A 20,846-nucleotide genomic window follows, 5' to 3' on the forward strand; every position below is an offset into this window, starting at 1 on the left:
AGTTGACATTCTACACTGCTCAAGTAACGTTATCTTCGTGATGAATCCTAAACGAAAAAAAATTTCCGCACGTATTGTGAATACGGCGTCAATTTCGCGAAACTAATACTCGAAATCGTGATTATGCACAAGAATAAAATGGCGTGTTCCGCTGTGTTAATATTAATTTTGCCCAATTTATTAACTAGGTTTTATTGCGGGCAAATACACCGATTAAATTCCCTGCCGTATGCCGTTATCGCTAGCGATCCAAAACATTTCTTTATCAAGATGTGTTTTAATGTGTTTATTTAACCCCGTTTTTATTTGAAAAACAGTTCTCCGACTCGAAAACGTTCCTTCGTGTAAATTTTACTACTCGTTAATAAAGAGCCTTGCTACGAATCAGGCTGCTAAAAATTATTCCTCGTCCCGTAATTTACTGTAGTTCGTCTAATCGCACACGTATAAAATTGCAGGTAATCTGCACTTTATTACAAATCCGAGTTTCATTAAATACTTATCCACGGCGTACTCGCCTTTTAATTTGTTTGTTAAACTGCTAATTATCTACTACCACTCGGATAGATTTCACTCACTAATTGCACGTTCCGGTACCCTTACAACCAATAGAAAACTCGCATTTCGGCTCTTTCAGGCGGCTTAAAATGGAATGAACACAACTTTTAGGTCCGAAGAGATCGTGGTAACCGGGCTCGCTTTCCCCAATACGTTTCTTGTTATCGCCAGACTTACTTTAGTTCAAGTTTACTATGGAGCGGTGTATGTGGAAATTTCGCTATGCTTGAATAAAATACAAATTCAAAACCAAATTTTTGAAATTGAAAAGCTCATACCTGTTACATGTTCTTAATTTTCAGGTTTTTTTGATTGTTTATATCAGTCTTTCACTTTATTGAACCCTTCCTTTTCATCGAATTCTTTCTATTGTTCTCCTTGTTTTTTTGAGGCAGATTTTCCTCGTTGTGCCGTTTTCATTATTTTTTGAAAAGAACCAGATTAGAAACAGAAAAAGGGAAGGGTTGGTTCGGACACATTTAGAAAACTCATTTTTTCTTGCTAACGGTTGCTACCATTTTCCATAATTTTGTTTCGTAAAGAAGGAAATAACAAGAGCAGCTAATGAGAGAAAGAACCAAAGAAAAGATGGAAATAGGAGGATTAAGTGAAGAAATGAAAAGAAAGGAAGAGTAATGGGATAAGGAAAAAGAAGAGCTTATAAAGAGGATTAAAAACTCGAAGAAGAAACTGAGAAAAAAGAAAGACAAAGAACTTGACGATGCAGGGAGTAGCGAGGAAAAAGGGAAAGAGAGAAGGGAAGAATGCCTACAAGTGGAGGTGAATGTAAAAGAGGCGAGAACCTTAGAAGTAAGAGGAAATAAGGTACCATAGGAAAAAAAAAACAGAAGTGGGATGAAAGGGGAAGTTAAAGCGGACTGGGATATACATAGATGACCAGTCGACATATGTAGAAAAAAGGGGTCAGAGAGAAATTAGAGAGTTTGCGAAAAGGGAGGAAAGTAAGATAGGGGTATAGGAAACTAATGGTAGAAAATGAAGAATACAGATGGAGTACCAAAGAAAAAGGACATAAACATAAAAAGAAAAGATAGAGAGGGGGAGGTACAGGCACAAACAACAAAAGAAAAGAGAAAAACAAAATAATAATGGAGATGGACAACAATGAGAATGATACTCTGGAATGTAGCAGGGGTAGCTGGTATAAAGACGCTCAATACTATAAGTTTGTAAGAGGATACGATGTTGTGGGGATGGTAGAATCATGGATAGAAGAAAAGAATTGAGTGAAAATAAAGAACAGGATTCCGAATGAATATAATGGCAGAACCAATTTGTGAAGAGGGGCAATATAAAGGGAATACATAGCAAAAGGAGGTATATTATAAGGGAAAAAAATGGGAATAAGGAAATGGGGGATGGAATGAAGGAGGAGGGAGGAATACAGGTCATACGAGTGGAAGTGGAGGGAAAGAAAATGAGAGTAATAACGATATACAACAAAGAATATAAGGAATGAAGGATTTAACAAATAAAATAGAAAGTAAGATACATGAAAGAGAGGAGGAGGGGAAACTTTAATACCAGAACAGGAATTAAAGGAAAATGGGTAGAGATGGGAAGAAGACCACAAGATAGAAAATCAAGATATAAATAGTGCAACAAAGGGGGAGATGCGTTGCTAGACTTATCTGAAAAGCGAGGTTTGAGAATTTTAAACGGTTATATTGTGGGGGAGGGGGGGGGGGGGGATAGGGACGCAGAAATCTCATACATGGGAAGAATAGTAAATGAAAAAATACCGAAGGAAGTAGGTAAATTTAAGATAGGAACAAGGATAGAATCATCGAATCACCACCCGATGGAATTGAGTCTAAAGGGGAATTAGATCTAAAAGGGGAGATCACGAAATGAAAAGACGCAAACAAGACGCTGTATAGGAGACAAGAGAAATAAGGAGAATAAATAGGAGGGAATACAGAGGAAGAGTGAAATAAATATAAAAGAGTATTAAAAAATCAATAATTTTCAAACAAATAACTGAATGGGAGAGCAGAGAAAAGTGAAAGCAGTGGTGGGACAACTAATATACAGAAGAGAGAAAGAAAGAAGAGGGGAAATAGAAGATCAAAAGGAGAAAGAAATGAAAGAGAGTAGAGAAAGAAGAGGTTGAAGAAGATGAGATAACAACAGAGGGATCGAGCAGCAATTAAAAAGGCCGAAGAAAGGGAGAGACGCCATAGGAATAAGGATTGGATTTTCGGGACTGATAGGGCCAAGGAAAAGATGAGAAATCTAGTAGATAAGGTATGGAAAAGAGGGGGTTTATCCAAAAAATTGAATGAAGGGGTAATTGTGCCGGTTCGGTTATGAGACTAAAGCAATAAAGTTTCTAGCGTGTCTGATTGTTTATCTTGTTCTTAAGGAATGGATATTTAACTTGTAAAGAAAGCATTGGGGAGGCATACTAGATGTAGAAAGCATTTGTTAATTATATTCAGTGCGCATCTACCATAGGAATAATTCACTACAAACTCAATTCTTTTCAATTACGATTAATTAATTGATTTAGAGATAATAATATTGGCAAGTAGCTACATCTAATTCTATATAAATTTGTACGTGCTCTGATATGAATAAATGAAATAGATGGGGGCGTTGCTCAGCAAACGAATTTCGTTTCAGTTCAGTTCCAATTTCGACGCTGAAATAATAAATAGTTCGCACTGTTATAAATTGTGTATTCGTGAGTGATAAATAATATTTGACTGTTATAAATCCATGCATTTCAAGACTGTTATAAATTTATTGTTAATTATTTGAAATAAATCAAGCCCGTCCTTAAATTTACGTTACAGAAACTTTCGCGATTGTTTGGAAATTTCGCGATTAATTTGAAGGAATAAATTACCCCATTGGAATCTACGTAGGTGGTTTGCGAATATGTGATGTAAATTCGAAGATAAACTAATGCGAGCGATTAAATAGTAAATAAATGTATTATTATGCCCATATGATTAATTGATTACGATTTGAAACTTGAAGTTAAGACTGTTATTAATCATTGGCAGCAGTGTAAATCCTTGTGAATATTACTCTCTGAATCATCAACTTCCTTGAACGTTTAACATGTTTAATTTTTTACAAAATCGCCTCAAAGTACCAGCCACGCCCAGTTGAAGTAATTAATCACGAAAGTAATAAGCTTAATGTTTAAAATAACAATAAAGGGAAAAGTGTAATAGTAAAAGAAGGGTGAATTCTCAAGCATGATTCACATTTTGCATTAGCACGGCTAAATATCGTTTGATGTTGCACCCTAAAGCCAATTGAAATATTGACTGGAAACAGAAGATGTATAGATAAACGGCACCCGTAGAGGAAAATTGTTTACACGTAAATAAGAGTAACAAGCCGTGATTTACGCACAGCTATTTACATAAATCCGATTTACGATTGGGAGTAACTTCTAGCAAATAAACAAAAAAAATCTAAAGTCAGCGAAGCAATAAATTCGAAATAATCATTATCAGCTACGTACAAAGCAAATATTAATGAATCAGGACCTACTTTATTACTTTAAACCTACACGAGTTGGTTTCGATCAGATATTTCTAAAATTAATAGCTGCCATATTTAACAGTGTAGAATAAAATAATTAAAAGGCCGAGCCGGGAACATGAATCGTAAAATTTGTAGATATCATCTGAAAGGCTTAATGAAATATTAGACTCTTCTGTTAGGGTATATGTGAGGTTATACAATGGATCATGAACAGAGTCTAATCATTGCGGGGCCATTGGGACGACCCCTATATTCGTCTTACCCTTTCTGATTTACCGTATGAAAATTCTTAAAAAGCGAACTGTATAAACTAATTGAATTATAAATCGCTACGTTCACCATTGAGGCTGTTAAAAGCTCGTATGTGCCCGAATGGTCGCCCAAAGAGTTCAATCTGCAGTGTCGGCGCACGGGGGGGTGTTAATCCGAGTTCATCCTCGGTAATCCTCCAGCTATCACCGCACCATTATCGCAAGCTGCCTCATTTCTCTTTCTGTTGAAAATAGTATTACTGTTTATATTTCCTCGTTTTTTTTAATTATGAAGACTACCCTTAATGGAGTTGTACTCGTATTTAATCTTGTACACCTTTTTAACAGAAACATTAACGTTCTTATATTCATTACGCACCCCCTCTTAAAGATAATTCACTTTGTAGTCATATTTTAGACACCCCAAATTTCCTTTTTTCTCAGTGTTTCCTGATCCTATCAGAAGTCTTCAAATCTACCTTCTAATTAAAAATACGCTCTTCATAACTGTTATACATGCGCCATTAAGCCATATCGAGGGGAATAGGGCATTCGGTATTAAAACTACAAAACGGAATGGAGTAGAAATATGATTAAGTCTCGTGCTTTGCTACAATATTAGCCGGTGTAATTTGAACGTTTATTGTAGGAAGTCGAACAATGGTGGAAAGGTGAGTCATGTAACTTGGTCCCCTCGTGCCAAATCCTCTCTTTGTACTGTAGATTTTTGAGATATAATGCATTTAGACCGCTTGCTATTTTTTATAGCTGTTGCGATCAAATGAAATCGTAAAAACTTTAAAGAGTATTTCTAGCTGAGTTTTATGTATTTCCATACGTTGGAAATCAAGTTCGCGATTTTATCGAGAGTATAAAAGGACAATTATCTTTGAATTCCAATAAAATATAACTTCAATGTGGAAACCTAGTTACCCGTTAACCATAAAAATGCAAAGTTTAACTTCCAGTTAAATGTAAAAATATACACAAATCGAAGTCGTTCGGATTTCCATTTTATTGAGCAGTAAGCTAATATAATGTCACCGTAAACTATTAACTATAAATTGCTATCGTCATGCCTTTAAACTCGCAGAATAGACGACTGCTAAATTACGTTCGTGTTCTCTTGCAAACCTAATTTCAGCTTGTGTCACTTCTCTACTTATTACTCACGTCTTGATGTTGAATGTAGTGCTAATAATGTCAATCGCTAGAAGTATATTTATAAAAATGTAAGTTCTATCTTACCCTACCAATACAACACACCAAGGGATAAATGATTAAATTGTACCTAGAGATTCAAACGCTAGAATCCGTTATTTTAAAAGCAGGTTGGTCCGATAGTTAAGGGCTAAGTGAATTATAAAAGTTAGTTTATGACGAGAAAATCAGTGCCAATATTATTCGCCGAAAAATAGCAACGTGGTCATAAAGCTAACGTACTTCGGCTTCATCATAAAATCTCCCATTGGTAAAAATTAGGGAATCTTAGAGTGGTTATCACAATTTTGTTGTCATTATTTGCAGATTTTATTAACTTGTTGGGATTAGTGATATTCTACAAAGCAAAGTAAAAAGAGTTTTTGTGTCAAAGAAAGGTCTACATGATAATTACATAAACTCTCCAAAACATATTGGAGTATAAATTTCTTAATTGGTATTTTTCCAAATTTTAGATAAAAATTATTGACGATTAATCAGTGAAAGCGAAATGAACTTGATTCTTTCTTATACTTAAATTGTTTTTACCTGTGCTAGCTGATAGTAAAAGTCCAAAAAGGTAACTTCCAAAAGTGCTCCATCAAGGGCAGGGCGCGCATTGAGTCGACTCCGATCGGTTTTCAGTTTTCAAACTGTTTATTAAAAGAGATTGAGGGATTTGGGAATGATAATTGTTTTTACATAGTTTTAAATTTCGCAGTAGAATACCACTTATTGTTGGGTTTAAGAACTTCAACTGAAATTTTCGGATTTCTCACTACGGAAACTTTTGCATATTCTATTGCATTTTGTATTAAAATAACTTAATTATTCGATTTTCTGGAGGGCACTACTATATCCACAACAATAAATTATTTTTTATTGGGAAGTGCATACAATATATTCTTGTGTAAACCACGTCATGTAGACGTTAATTCGGTGTAAACATCAAAAATAATGACCCGGCACCTTGTATATGAGAATATTTCAATTTATTAAGTAAATCTGTGGGCACAAAGTTGGTTTATTTTACTTGAATTTGTGCCTCCGTGTTATTTTTCCTTTTAGAATTGTTTTTAATTGCGTATTATTAGAGGAGATTTCATCGGACGAGAATTGAGCGTTATTTCGGCGTAAGTGGGGACGCGTTTAGTCGAAGCTGGCGTTATTAAGTCTGATTGTAATTGGCGGTTGATTTGCAGTATCTTGACGAGGAGTTTATCTTATGGTGGAAGTGGCATTCCCTTAAATATTGAAATCAACGTAAAAACGAAGCTACTGCTAGCTGTTAGTTTTTCGCGACGGTAAAAGAGCGTGTAAATTTGTTTACGCTAAACCTCGGGCGTTCAACCCTAGTTCTTTTGTTAAAGACGCAGTTCGTCGGTTTTGAAATAAATTGTGCAGTAGGAGTTAAGCAATCTTAATAAAAGATTTAAGTTATCGTCTAGCGAAGTAGTAAAAGTTTGTGGAAAGTTATCAAAACGGTTTGTTCTGTATTCAGAAAATGTTAGTACGAGTGGGAGTCAGTAAAGCACATGTTTCTACCGTCCAGGCATCCACCGAGAATTTTTTCATCTTATTTATCAAGCCAATTCTAGTCCTTGAGTTCAGTTTATTAAAGAAGTGAAGTTTCCTGAAACTGTTAGCAACTGTGTCCTTGATAAGCGCGCCTGAACGACCATATTAATTGGATCCTTAAACTACTTCAAGGAATTTAATTTTATTTATTTATTTTTTAATATCGACGGCCTGCGTGCGGGGTACTATGCCCAAACAAGCTTTGTAAGCTTTTTTTTGGGGGGATTTTGTTTTAATGTTTTTATGAAGTTATCCATATTTTTCCGGTGCTGTAATTTGTTTAATTGTCTCATTTGTCTCGTAATAAGTTGTTGTCATTGTCGATCAAATAATTTGTGTTTTTATTCGAATCCTTTGTGCGACTCGGATAGAGTTTTCACTCGTTTTGGTGATCACTCTGTGTATGAACGTCCGGTATAAAGAGGCGCTTCGTTACGAAAGTGTCGTGCCGAGCCTAGGACTTGCAGATAGAAGCTAAAGGTAATTCATTTAATTTATAGAGGTGTTTCAGCCGCCGCTACCGCAATTAACGCTGCAATTAATCCGCTCGCCATTTGCCATTATTCGCAGGTTTTATTTCCTATGGTAATTTAAAACGAGTATTAAAACTGGCAAGGCCGTGCAGGTTTACGCCGCTATCATCTTGATAGCGCCGACTCCGCGGGTTGGTCCCAACTATTAATTGGACTACCGATTTTGGAAATTTCAATTCGGCCAATTAAGGAAGTGAAATTAACAGTAACTAAATAAATGTGTATCCTTTGGTAGAATAATGATGGAAAAAGAAAGAAGAGGAGAAAGAGTTGAGATTACAGACACAAAGGAAAATGAAAATATACAGAAAAAAAAATGGAGAAAAAGAAAAATCAGGGAAATAAAAACATTGAAGGACTTTTGGAAGATGATAAACAGAAGAAAGAGAAAAATTGAACAAATGGTAGAGAAATACAAATAGAGGACTGGAAACGAAACAACACTTTATTAAGGTACTACAAGAAGAGCAGGAGAAAATGGAGGTAGGAAGAGAGAGGGATATTTGACACGCGATATCAAGAGAAAGCGACAGGGAGGGATGAAACAGGAAATGAAGCATGGATTTTCGCCACAGATAGGATTAAGTAAATAATCAGGAATCTATTAAAAAAGATATGAAAGGGAGGGGGAGTTTTTAATCCTAAGAGTTGAATCCATTGGTAGAATAATAATGGAAAAAAAAAGAAGAGAAAGAGTTGACATTACAGACACAAAGGAACATGAAAATGTACAGCAAAGAAAGATGGAGAATCATAAAGAATACGAAGAACAAATCGGGGAAATAAAAACACGGAAGGAATTTTGCCAGATAATAAACAGGAGAAAAGAGAAAAATAGAACAAGTGGTAAAGAAATACAAATAGAGGGCTGGAAACAACAGTTTATAAAGATACTACAAGGAAAGCAGGAGAAAGTGGAGATAGGAAGAGAGAGGGATAAATGACACAAGATATCAAGAGAAAGCGGCAGATGAAGCATGGATTTTCGCCACAGGTAGGATTAAGGTAATAATCAGGAATCTATTAAACAAGATATGGAAGGGAGGGAGAGTTTTTAATCCTAAGGGTTGAATCCATTAGTAGAATAATGATGGCAAAAGAAAGAAGAGAAAGAGTTAACATTACAGACACAAAGGAAAATGAAAATGTACAGCAAAGAAAGATGGAGAATCATAAAGAATACGAAGAACAAATCGGGGAAATAAAAACATGGAAGGACTTTTGGACGATGACAGGAGAAAAGAGAAAAAGTGGAACAAATTGTAGAGAAATACAAATAGAGGACTGGAAACAACAACGTACTAGAAGGAAAGCATGAGAAAGTGTAGGTAGGAAGAGAGGGGGATAAATGACACGAGATATCAAGAGAAAGCGGAAGGGAGGGATGAAATAGGAAATAGAAGGGAAGGAGTCTGAAGTTTTTTGGTCATGTAATGACTAAGACAAGGACACTCACTTAGCCCAACCTTATTTAATTTCTACATGAGAGACCTGGAAGAAATATTAATACAGGGTCAAAGGGAGACGGAATGAGAAGAAGGAAGAAATGGTCCTGGCATACGCGGACGACACAATAACATTGGCAACAGAGGTACAGCAGATGAAGGAAATGATGGGAAGCAGAACACGTATTAGGAAAGAAAGGGATTGGAGTCAAATGTCGGAATGTCAAAGATTAGAGAAGGGGGGAAGGGGATAGAATGGAAATTGAGGGAGGAAAGGGTATAGAAGAAGTAAGAGAAGTGAATTATTTGGGTTACCAGATGTAACCAAATAATGGGTAAAATGTGCAAACAAAAGGGCATCGAAAAGATACCTGAAATTGCAAGACTGTAAAGAGCTCTTTCAAAGGAACACCAAGGGAAAACGAGAAGGGTACATTGGGGCTTTTTCTTCCGGGGTTTATTACTCTAAGAACTAAATAGAATATAAGTACAATTCAAACCTGCCTATTTAATATTGGAAAGCAGGATTGAGAATTGGAAATTAGCACGATTCAAATTCCAAGCATTTAAAACTCCGGGATTGAATGAAACTTTCCCAGTTCTGTTGCAGGAAGACCTCGTACTGTTATTCTTCATAATACGCACATTCCTTAGGGCCAGTGACGTCCAGAAGTACACGCCTCTAGCATGGAGTATGACCAGGTAAAATCGTACCGCCTCAACGCCTTGTGAAAGAAAGAAGAGGCACCCAGAAATGCTTCCTGCAGGAAGAAATGAACTTTTTCAAAGACAGAGATATCTGTAAGTTGAGTTGCCGCGGTACAGGGATCAAACTGAGATAGGTACCTCTGAGTAATAAATAGATTAGGTACAATTAATTCAATATTAAAGAGTGGGACCAGTCCCCTAACATCATTCTTTGTTGCGTAAGATGTCTAACATAATCTTTGTTTATTCGTACATTCGCTGTTTTTAAAGGCATAATTAATAATACCGTAGAATTCCCTGCAAGGTAAAACGTTCCGACAGCAATAAAAAAGCGCCGTTCCCGTATTCGTCCAGGTTTCGAACAGGAACGAGCGTAACATAAATTTGTATATTAAATTCGGCTGCAAGTGTACAAAAGGAACGATAGCGCACCTTTTGTTTTGTTAAATCGAGGGTGAAAACACGAATGGCGTTTCGGAGTGCAGTTTAGAGTTGTCGAGTGTTGGTAAAATCTGACCAATTTCAAAGTAATTTGGGAATAATGCATAGTATATTTATTCTCTGGAGGGATGAGGGAGGGAGAAACAAAGGGAAAAGCGGTAGAAACCTACCGCGGCATATTACATCACATACACCTTACAAAAAAGACAGCCATAAATATGCAACTGCATCTATAATTTAACATCAGTAGCAGTTAGAAGGGGAAAGTTCGGGCATGGAAATGCGATCTCCAGCACCCACATCTGGTTTTATAGAGCCTTCATGGCCACACAGCACATCCCCATTACTTTAGCATTGCTACGTTATGTTCACATACGCTCGAGAGACGTCCTTATTTAATGGTGGCGGCTTTGAATGATGCAAGCGTTGCTTTCCACAAGTCTCATATATCCACATTAGTAAATTTTACCGGCAAAACTCATTTGCTAGTTTAAATTTTACCCTTTTGCAGCCCAAGTTTTAATTACACGCATTTTTACTGCCGTATTACAGGTTATAAAGGGGAGGTTTTAGACATTATACGTCCTATGGACCACTTTGGATTTCAAAATTACTACTAATTTTAATTTTATTTCGTCGGAATCGTAATAAAAGCGCATAAAAGGAAAACTTTACCCCGCTCTTCGAGTTTAATAAAATCTTGTATTAATTATTAATCTCCACTTTCAGCTAGAAATTATTCACGGTTCAAATTTAGTTAACAAAACTCCTGAATTATAAAATCGTGTAGGCGTAGCTCATAAGAAAGTATATCAAAATGACAAAAGACACCAGTCGCAATTTTGTTTTAATTAACACGCCGCCACCGAGAAATATTTTAAATTATTCAATGTGTCAAAAGGCTTGTTTAATTCTATTAACGCGCTTTACATCCCTCGAACCTTTATTTTTGATATATCTCCCTTCATTAGCTTTTGGGATTCGGCGAGGCTATACAAAGATAACAAAGGGCTTCATTTCAATTGACAGTTAATCGCGGTTTTAGGCTGCGAAGTTCTCGCCGATACACGCGACTCAGAAAATGGAAACGCGCGTCGTATTTTATTAAACGGGAAGCTTTTTGCCGACGACGTTACTGTAAAAATTTAAAGTGCCAGAGAGGCATGTCGGACCTCTAAAAACATACACATAAGGTTTTATATCCCAAAATGATTTGCATACGCGCTGGCGTCTGCATACAACAAAGTCACTCCACCAAATCGTATAACCGTGCAACCAGAAACAACTTTATATTGTACAATCGTTCTAAACCTCCACGAGAGCCGAACACAAAGTACAGAATTCGCCGTTTTTTGGATTTACTGGGGTAGTAAAAACGTCGGGGATGATTGTGAGGTTCTACTAGATGTTTGGATGCGCACGTATTTCGCTGAAGACAATTTCGAGTGTAGCACAATCGTCTGTTAGGAGTTTACAATGATTTGTGTGTGAGTAGAGACCAGCAGTAACTTCTTACAGGGGACCTTGGGGAAATGCTCTCCCAAGTATATAAAATGGACTTACACAGCAAAGATATGTTCATATTACATTATCTCATACTGCAAGTTTAGTAAGTATATTGTAGATAGAAAATTACTATTAAAAGGGACTCCAACTATTGTTTGTAGATAAGTACAATGAACGTATATTTTAACTATAATTATCTGTACGCTTTGTGCCGACAATCTGATCATGAACTTTTGAATTTTTTAGTGATTATTATTATTATTTACGATGATGGGGGTGTGCTAAACTGATTGACCAGATAGAAGTTAGCAAAACGACTGGTTAATATTATCCAATCAGATTTTCCAATTCTCTCGGCTCTACTAAAACTGAAGCGGTACAATTGGCCTTTTGTATGTGCTATTTACAAATGACTTCAGGGTCAGTCGAAATCGGACCTTCAGGACCTGTTAATCGAATGAGGCCTATAGATTTTAAAAAGAAGCGAACCATACGAATATTTAAATAAGGGGCACGGAAAATTCGCTCCAGGAGAACCGTCATTCATTAACCGGGTATATTCACCCCTGAGATATTCACATAAAAGTTCACCTCGAAAGACCCTCTCAAAAAGCTTTTCCTGTGAACCCTTTCCACCAGTTAATTCTCCACAAGACATTTGCCCTAGAGCAAAAAAGGAAAATCGCCCTTGGACTAGCTGCTAGGCAATCCGAGACTAAGTTTTCTTGAGGGGCGAGTGAGTTTTCTTGGAGACAAAGATTGTAGGTACCACTTCTTATGAGAAAGTGATTCATAGAGGAAGAAGAAAATGGCGAATATTCCATGTGTAAACTTTTGGAAAGCAAGATTTTTGAAGAACAAGTTTACCATATACTCACTCAAGCAAAAATACACGTGTTCCGGTCCCTAGTGCTACATTCGGTCTTTCGAGCCTTTCGACGAATGGGTGCCGCGTTACCACAAGTGTTCCGGTCCCAGTGAAGGCTACGTTGGGTCCTCTGAGCCTTTCAACTAATAGGTGCCTCGTTACCACATGTGTTTCAGTTCCAGTGAAGTGATCTCAAGTGGTCAGGACTTGATTTCTTCGCCAGTAAGTTCTACACACAAACCCCCCTGACCTTACAAGAAATACCTCACACCCAGTCGGCGGCAATCCCGATTGGTCCAAACGAGACCACCATCACCACCAACATACCGCCAGTAACTTTAACAACATCTGGAGGGTGAGGAATCCAAGAAATCCCTTCGCTATCCCGTCTGCGGCACACCCACCCACAATTTCTGCACAGCACTTAAAATTGGATCTGCTTAGAAAACTTGTCCAGGACACACTGGCAGAACTCAATGAGGAACGTGCCAATAGATATTGTTACATACAAGAAGGAGGAAATTCCCACGTTCTGGGATGTACCCAAGAACCACAGGGAGGTTTCAAGGAGGGTTCAAACTCAGGAAGTGGAAAAGAAAATGCAAGGAACTCATTTCCGCCCTAACCGAGGATCTACAGGTTAAGGGGTGCATGGCTCTTAGACCAGAAGACTTGCCCTGGGCACGGGTCCAAGATGTCTTTCGGTTCAAGGTAGAACTACCACCGGAAAACAGCTATCCTAGATCACAAAATTACATGAGCCTAACGCCAATGGTAATACGAGATAAACTGTTCATATCGGAACTTTGGGCAGAAACCATTGAGTGGGACGCGAAACTTCCATCCGAGTTGGAGGATAAATGGACCACCTTCCAAGAAGATTTAAAGGAAGTAGGGGAGATCGAAATCCCAAGATGAATCCACTACAATGGGAAGGTAACCATCGAACTCCAAGCCTTCTTTGATGCATCGCAAAGGGCCTATGAAACCGTGATCTACAGGCGGGTGCTGTGCGCAGATAGGAAAATAAAAACCGACATATTAACGGCAAAATCTAAGGTGTCTCCGATATAGTGGCCAAGCTATTAACGGGAAGCCTCAACTTCAAGACACTTCTGGATGCAATGGGACTACTAAGAGTAAGGGGCAGATTGAATGTGGTCTCAATGTGGACACAAGAAAAACGCCCCCTAATAATTCCTCCAAAAAGGCACCTAACCGGGAATCGAGCTGGAAACCGAAACGCCGATAACCGTATCACCCTAAAATCGACCTGCTTTCCTGCTGCCGGTCCAAGATGTTCACTTAGAACAGATTTAAAGCGACCGTCAAGAGTAAGGAAGTATAATCGGCAGCCTTAACCGGCTCCAAAGTCCCAAAGAATTGTATCAAACATGTTTAGGGAATGCAATACCGGGATCGCGGGATCCCGAAATACCGGGCCGAGGGATTTGCGGGACTGAGGGATTTGTCGACCAAGGGGACGACCCTGTTTGCTTTGTTAATGAAACGCATAACGGAGAAATTATTTTTAAAATAATTGTTAAACTTTTTTCGTTAAAAATGTACTATGATTTTTGAGGTACTTTAGAAGTTTACCTTTTTATGCTTTACACTAAACTTTACAGGTGATTTTTTTTAGTTAGATTGAAGGTACTTTTTTGTTGAATATTGTGATAATTAGCGATTTATTTTAATACAGAAGTTAACCGCACAAAATTGCTTATTTGCCAATTTATTTAAAATTTTGGGGGATCCCGCAAATACCGGGATTTCGCGGGATTAACATCTAACGATCCCGCAAATACCGGGAGTTTTTGCTGCGGGATTGCATTCCCTAAACATGTTTATTGAAAACACATGACAAATTTTAACTTGAGAACTTCTATATGGGTCGTAATTTGGGCTGAATTAAACACAATGTACAATAGTTACATATGAAATGAATCCGACATAATTCAATCAAATTAACTGAATGAAAAATAGGCACTCGGGGACAGAAGACCAACCACGCAACAAGCGATCGATAAAACAAATTAATTAAAATCTACAGAACTTTAGAACTGATACGACGAACAATAAGTGGCTACGTCCACAACTTGTTTCACGTGGGTCTCTGCAATTTAAAACATTCTTCCCTCTCTTTGTTTCTGCCTCTCTTTTACTTGAATTTGCGTCTTCCACCTTTGTTTTCTTATCGGTGAAACCTTTAAACTAATTAGCTTATGCAGCGATAACAAAATTCTTATCGCAACAACCGGATTTAAATGAGATAACTTCAACAAAACATTATTTTCAAATGCTCTTTATCCTTCTAAATAAAAAATAAAATAAAATCAAAACACTACGCGATTATTTAAATAAAAGTAAGCCACAATTAGCTCTTAAACAAAATCACACTGAGTACATATTCAAATACCATGACCGAAATTGTATTCATTATCAAATTAACGACCACATTTACGTCAAAAGTAAATGGAATTCAACGTACAGGGTGACCTAACATTACTGTAGGTGCTGATACCCAATAAAACGTTTACACAACAATACATAAATAAAATAAATAAAATTGAAAACGAGTAACGAATATTTTTAATTAGTCTGGTTTCGCTGATTTTTTTCGTAACGATTGACTTTATTTTCATCGTAACTAGCTCGATTTATATGCATTAAGGCTTTTTTTAAATTACCTATGTACTTTAGAAAATCTTCTATAAGTTTCTATGAAAAATTGATCGTGAATAACTCGAAAAGTATTAATTTGACAAAAAAAGTATAGAACACTTTTAGTTTGGGGGATTTAATTTATACTCCTGTAGTCAAATATCCATCGCCGAGCAAACCCTTTCAAAACTTTAACTTAAGCGAATCATTCCACCTCTAGAATGAAGCGAAGTTAAAGTGGTACTTATACCAAAGTCTGGACGCGAGATTCCTTTAAATTCCTTAGGTTCAGATTCAAATTCTTTCGATTCTTTAGATTCTTCGAACTTCGGATGATCTCTATTCTTTGCATTCCTCCGTTTCTTTAGACTTTTAGAAAATTCTTCTCTATTAAAATTCCTAAAGCTTTTTTTTTCGGATGCGGATTCGGGTATGTTCAATTGTTAAACCGACTCTTTTTAGTTCTATCCCAATCTTCAGTTTTTTCAGGTTATTTCAGATCTTTTTTAATTCTTTGGATTTTTCGGTTCTTCAGATTTACTTACATACATCGCAATCCGCAGTTGCAGGAGTTGTAATTTTTGTGGTGCAACGTGTTATGTTCATTTTCTTACCAATTTTAATTCCGTTTAAGTAACTCATTTAAATTCTTACGCGATCTAGATACTTCTTATGTAAACCCGTTAAGTAAGTTGTAAGTTATTCCTGCAGTAGTTCATTATTCTCGCCGCTAGAGGCCATCCGTGGTTTTCTTTTCTTTCCGGCGTACACAACCCTTGTACAAGAACAGCTTCGATTATTACTTGTAAGAACCTACACGACATCATTAAATAGCTCTGGAGAATTTTGTCATTAATTGTAAAAGGGATTTTTTAAGGTCGTTGTGAAGTTTCTTTCTTGAGTATATGATTCGTTTCATAGAACACGCGTTTTTGTGCATATTTTACTAATTCTAAAGTCGTTTATGGTATGTACCAACAATTGCTTATTACCTTTAACTTTTATTAATGATTTTTAGGCTTCTTACTTCTGGCTTACTCTTTTCTTCATTATATCTATCTGATTAATGCTATCTAGATCAACATCCTTGTGCAAATTACGCACAATAATTATGGATTTTAAACAACATTGCACAAGAAAAGTTCAAATACACTTTACGAGGTTAGTTTATTACACGAGATATTAGTTACAGTTGCTTTGTAAATTAATTTTTGAAATTACCGAGACCTAGTCCGAAACCAATATCTACGATTATTAGTTACGTTACTTGGATCATCGCGAAGAATTTATTTGTATCTTATTTACGGACGATTCTTGGTTGAGTCAAAAATTTGAATTATTGATTCTTATTGAGTATTAATTACGGTTTTAGTATAAATTAGTGTCAAACGTTACACATTGCTATCGCAATATTTTCTGCCGCGCTATTCACTATTCCTCTTGTTTGTTTGTTTGTGTTGTTACCAGTTACAGATAAGGCAGAAAGAGCCCTTCTGAACTCAAAAGACCGTCACAAGTTCAAGGGTATCGTCGACCCTTGATATGTTCTATCCCTGCCCTGCCCTAGCTTATCAAGACCAGAACAAGAATCTCTTATTCTACCTTGTTTCCCTTTAGGTGTATAGGAACCCTATTATTCACCGCGAGCATACAGTGTGCATGTCTCAAGGTAATTTAATAAATTATTGTTAAATAATTTATAACCAACCTTGAAAATACCCTGTACAAATAAGTTTTCTTCTGAATCTAAAGTTAAATAGATAAATAAATAACAATCCTCGGCAGCAGAAGTTGTTACTTTTGTGATACACCAAATAGTTTTAATTCTTTGGTGAATTATGTTTAATTACATTTGAATGAGCCTCAAACAACCCCGCCATTACCTCCTAAATATAAATTTCCTTCTTATTTTAAAAGTACGTAATTTTTTTCAGAAAATTCACACTTACATGCATAACAACCCTCGCTGTGGGGTTGTAACTTTTGTAGCATACCAAATATATTTACTTCTTCCAAACGGTAAAGCAAAAACGTTCACTTACCTTGATCAACCGGTTCATTTAAGTCTGATCCTGCAGTTGTACCCAACACGATAAAGACGAAAAGAAGAAGTACACTTCTTCTAAACTGCGATGCCGCCATAGTTCCTCCTTTGACACGTTCATGCACACGCACAATTTAGTCTGAAAAAGAAAAAGAATGAATTAACACACATTTCGCGCACTTAAAAAGCTTCACTTTTATTTTTACCGGACAAACGCACCGACATTACATTCAAAATCTCAACTAACTGTATTTAAAATGAACAGGTGACCGAGAAAAATCAAGTTAAATAATGTGAAGGTAACGCTTGCAAGTCTCAGGGAGACTTCGAGATTATTTAATTCATTAAGTCAACAAACACACAAATCATTTACAGACCGCAGGTATGATTCCTAAAATTTTTGGCTCGATGATTATGTGTTTAGGGGAATATTGTACAAGTTACACCTTTTCTTCGTACAGCTTGGTTGCATTCTATTAACCACCATTTTAAGATGTGTCGCCCCAGTCGAAGGTCTTAATGACTTAATACGAAAACGGAATTCAACAGGTAGAAGCCTTAATTATTTGTCGACGGTCTTTCCTACCTGGCCACCTTTTAGCTTTCAACTAGTAGGTTAGTAACGTAAATAACGCGATAATTAGTAAAGGTTGCTTATTATTTTTTGAAATTAACCGCAACGCACCTTCAGATATTCGGTTAGATTGAAATTATATATACAGTACAGTAAGTAATGCATCCATGTGAATTCCATTTGAAGACAGTCATTGGCCATCCAACATAAGTAATATTCATATCAACCATCATCAATCAATCAATCAAATCATTTATTGTCAGGGTACCAAATGTGGCTTTGACCTGTCAATAATGTAAAATGTAAATAACGTAAATATAGAAAAGCAAAATTCGAGATATAAACTACAAATTTTCAATAAATATAAATATGGACGTACACTATACATTAAAATTTTGATTTAGATCAAATAATAATAATTAATATAAATATAAATAAATCATTAATAAAGTCTGCGTTAGTTACTTTAGTAGCATATACAATACATATCAGGGACCCGGATCCAAATGAAATATCGGTTCCGGTTCTGTTTATATCTAAGCGACAATAATAATAATAATAATAATCATATTTATTCAAAAAAAAAAAATTTTTTTTTAGAACCTCATGGCATAGATTCAGCAAAACGCTGCTCTTCCATCTACACCATGACAAAACAGAGAATATTTGTACAGAGCAAAACAGCGAAAGAAAACAAAATTATTTTAGAAAAACTACTTACTAAGTATAGTGAAATGAAGAATGAACAGATTGAAAGATAAAAGACAATACGAACAGGAATAATCAACAGTAACACGAAATCAAATTAAAGAGTGAAATAAAATAAATATTTATAACCGGTCCGGTCAAAAATAACGGTTCGGTTCTGCGAATTTTTTTCGGTCCATAACGGTTCTTTTCGGTTCTAGTATGGCATTCAAAAAATTTATTATAACAAGGCAATTTGTTACTTAATGATGCCATGAATGCCAAAACGCAACGTATCGTAAGTATAGCTAATTTACAAGGACAAGGGGAATACAGGAAGAAGAGGGAAATATGTATTTAAACTTAATTTATTATTAAAAACAGAAAAAATACACAAAAAACTATGTACAAAAATTATGTGTGGAATATTGTTTTTTTACTTTTATTTTCTAAAACCTCGCCCGTCCTTTTATTATTTACATTTACAGTAGTGGCTAAATTACCGCTACCGCCACCCGTAATGCCTTCAATTTCGTCACCTTATTAAAAATGTATAATCCACCAAAATAAGTATTCAAATAGTTTAGAATGCATTCGAATACTTTCAAAAGTATTCGAATACTTTGAAAAGTATTTCATTAACTTACTTTGAAAAGTATTCGAATACAGTAAAAAGTATTCAAATACTTGTCACTCAAATACATTAAAAATGTAAAATAGTATACTAGATAAAAGTCTTAATACTACTTAAAAAATCAAGTTATACTTTGTATGGGGTTAGCTTTTTTTTATATTTCTATTGTTATATACAAATTTAAGGGGAGTAAAAGCGTATTATTATTATTATATTATTATATAGGAGGTACCTACCAGGACCTTTCTTATACCAGTTATACTGTAATGCCCTTTTGTCCCCGAATTGCTTCGGAACAAAAGTGACCGATAATTGTATCCGCGTGCCCACGGAGTAAAATGCCAGGGTTCGCAGTTTGTCAGAATTCCAAAGGAAGATACAGCTAACAGGATTTATGCTTTGTAATAATTATAAACAAAAGTATTTGGATTTTTATAAATAAAATAAAATGTCTTCTTTGAACGCGACCCAATAGATGTGATCGCGTCTATTCTGTGGTATGGTGGCGCCACGCCGTCGCCTTGTTAGTTGACCCTGGACTTGACTTGATGTCTCGTGTTTATAGTGCTCTCTGTAATTAAATGTTTAATGGTATGGTGTTTTAACATATGAAATAAACAAGTGGTGGTATTGATAAATGATAAGGTTTGCAGTAAACAGCATATGGGTGGTCACAATCGTTTGTACTTGGTCCAAGGTTACATACAAGCTGACTACAATCGCAAAAGAATGCGGCGGAGATAATCCAGTCCGGTTCACACCAGCCTGAACTACTTCAACCCTCCAGGTACAACACTGGCTTGCGCCGTATTTTCCCTGCCTTTTAAAATAATTATAATTATTATAGGTCGTTTTAATACGAGCCGGTTTTCACCAACCAATATTAAAACCACCGATTTCTGCAGAACCTTGTAAACAAAAATAGAAACGAGAAGTGACGTTTGGGAGCTTAGTACAATCGTGAAGCGAATGAGGATCAGTCCGTCTCCTCTGGTGAATTCGCCTTTTATTTCCACCTAGACCTGGAGGTGGAATTGGAAGGGCTGCCTGCGTACATAGAATGTGCGGTAACTGATATGGGGATTAAACACTAGCACCACCTGTTGGTAATAAATTAAAATTCCTCTTAATGGAATTAATTAAATTTACCCTTACAGGTCCCTTACAATACCCTTAAGAATACGTTTACCGGTTTTTAAAGCGTCGTGCTCATGATACGTACGCCTTTCTGAATAGCGATTTTGGAACAGATCCATTCTTGACCATCCGTTTGTCCGTGTGCATGATAACTTGTTTAGAAACGTGCGATAGCTTTGAAAATTGGTACGTATGGTCTTAAGGATATAAGAAAGGTCCCTATTGTTTTTAAGTTATGTAGACTATCGAGTCATAAGGTTTCACTCCAGGATCGTTCGGTATTCAATTGTATCGGATTTTTATATTTGATTTTGGGACAATCGAAACTTTCCCTAAACATTTCTAAATTGTTCTCAAATATTTGAATAAATTAAAAGTACTGCCTTTTTTGAGGCCGGAAAAAACAATTGTCTGAGATCGATCGGGAAAAAACATTTTCATATAGAAATTGGCCCGTAGAATCCATAATTTCAAACAGTTCCAAGATTGGGCT

At 36.2% G+C, this 20,846-nt stretch overlaps 1 long non-coding RNA gene across 1 annotated transcript; it reads left to right on the forward strand.

Annotated features, from left to right (window-relative positions):
* Positions 1–19,773: 19,773 nt before the first annotated feature.
* Positions 19,774–20,387, forward strand: LOC116164171. Its single transcript, XR_004143822.1, has 4 exons — positions 19,774–19,807; positions 19,862–20,003; positions 20,064–20,322; positions 20,374–20,387. It is a non-coding gene; the product is annotated as an uncharacterized LOC116164171 (long non-coding RNA).
* The last annotated feature ends 459 nt before the right edge of the window (positions 20,388–20,846 follow it).

Source organism: Photinus pyralis, unplaced genomic scaffold, assembly GCF_008802855.1.
Source record: "Photinus pyralis isolate 1611_PpyrPB1 unplaced genomic scaffold, Ppyr1.3 Ppyr1.4_LG2, whole genome shotgun sequence".
Taxonomy (NCBI): domain Eukaryota; kingdom Metazoa; phylum Arthropoda; class Insecta; order Coleoptera; family Lampyridae; genus Photinus; species Photinus pyralis.